The following is a 2,130-nucleotide window of genomic DNA, read 5'->3' as shown; positions in this document are numbered from 1 at the left end:
TATATCCATTTTCTTTTTCCTTTCTTCCTGTGGGTTACTTGAACATTCGTTAGAGTTCCATTTTGATTTGTCTGTAGTATTTTCGAGTGTATCTTCTTACATAGCTTTTTTAGTGGTTAACTTATCACAGTGTACTGGTGCTGTCATTCTACCAGTTCATAAGGTGTAGAAACCTTATGTTCCTTTACTCTCCTCCATGTATAATATGATTTTCTTAAATATTTCTTCTGTATACATTTAGAACCATATCAGACAGTGTTATAAATTTTGCTTGAACCAGCAAACATAATTTGGAAACCCAAGAGAAGAAAAATGTATTTATCTACCTATATTTTTGTTTACACTTTATTCCTTCCTGATGTCCCGAGATTTCTTCCTTTATCATCTCCTTTTTGTTTAGAGAACTTCATTTAGTCATTCAAGTGTAGTTCTACTGGTGGCAATTTCTCTTAGTTTTCCTTCATCTGAGAATGTCTTGATGTCCTCTTCATTCCTGAAGAATATTTTCAATATATATAGTTCTTTTCTTTCAGGAATTGAAAACTGTTGTGCCACTTCCTTCTGGCACTCATGGTTTCTGACAAGAAATTTGCTGTCATTCAAATTGTTTTTTCTCTGTAGGTAAACTGTCATTTCTCTATTTTCAAGATTTTTTTTCTTTGTCTATAGTTTTTAGACATTTGACTATGATGTGTCTTGGTGTGGATTTCTTTGTGTACATCTTGTTTGGGATTTGGTCAGCTTCTTGAACCTGTAGGTTTATGTTTCTTGTCAAATTTGGGCAGCTCTTGACTATTATTATTCAACTGAATTATTTTTTCAGTCATGCCCTCTTTCTCCTCTTCTTCTGGGACTCCAATGACATAAATGGTAGATGTTTGTTATAGTCCCATTTCATTAATTATTTTTTCTATGTTTTTTTTTCCTGTAGTTCAGATCGGGCATTTCTGTTGTTCTGTATTCAAGTTCTCAGATTCTTTCCTCTATCCTCTACATTCTACTGTTGAATCCATCCACTGAGTTTTAATTTCGGTTGTTGTATTTTTTAATTCTAAAACTTCTATTAGATTCTCCTTTATATTTTCTTATCTCTTTGCTGGGGCTATTTCTTTGCTCAACTTTCTATTTTTTTCATTTTCTTCAAGCATCATCATGAGTGCTTGTTGAAGCATTTTTAGGATGGCTGCTTTAAAATTCTCATCAGATATTCTAACATCTGTGTCGTGTTAATGTTGACATCTGTGGACTGTCTTGTCTCATTCAGTTGCAGATCTTCCTGGTTTTTGGTATAATAAGAGATCTGAGTGAAAACTGGACATTTTAGGTATTCTGTTATGAGACTCTGCATCTTATTTAAACCTTCTATTTTAATAGGCTTCTTCTTGAAACTGCTCTGGCAAGGGAAGGTGGGTGCTGCTGTGTTATTGCCGGGGGTGGGGGGTTAGAAGTCACAGGTTTCCCACCTGGCCTCCCTGACACCACAGGTGAGGGAGGACTTTTCATTACTGCTGGGTAGGGGTGGGAGTTCCAACCCCCACCATGGCCTCCACTGACACCATGGGGGGTGCTTATTCCTCTTCCCTACTTGGCCTTCTTTGACTCCACTGGGGGGTGGGGCGCTTTGGCATAGCCTGGTAAGGATGCAGATCTCGGTTCCCACTTGGTGTTTGCTAGTGTGGGTGAGAGTGGGACTATAGATTTTCTGGAGTAGAGCAACATTGTCTAATAGTTTCTGCCTTTCTAGGTTGTACATTTCCTGATCCTTTGGCTGGAGGGAACAGCATTTTGTTAGACCTTTTTATTTTGTCTGTGTCCATTGGCATTTCTTGGTTGCTGGCTTCTTCGGGGTCTAAGATTGTGATATTTGAGGCAAAAAGAAAACGCAGAGAACTCAGCACTGTGTTGTTACCTGGGTCCTGAGGTCCCTACCCAGGCCGCCTTCTTTTCTCCACCTTTCAGAGTCTTCCGATGTTTGTTTTATACAAAATGCCCACGGTTTTTAGCTGTGCTCACAGAAAGGACAGGGAATATACAGCTGCTCTACCTTCCTGGTAGTGCAAGTCCTGTTTTATTTACTTATTTTTCGACCTTCCTCCTTGTGCACATGTGGGGGTGTCATTCTAGGGTAGA

This window comes from Microcebus murinus, chromosome 28, assembly GCF_040939455.1.
Source record: "Microcebus murinus isolate Inina chromosome 28, M.murinus_Inina_mat1.0, whole genome shotgun sequence".
In the NCBI taxonomy this organism is placed as follows: Eukaryota; Metazoa; Chordata; class Mammalia; order Primates; family Cheirogaleidae; genus Microcebus; species Microcebus murinus.
This window is presented reverse-complemented; position numbering follows the sequence as displayed.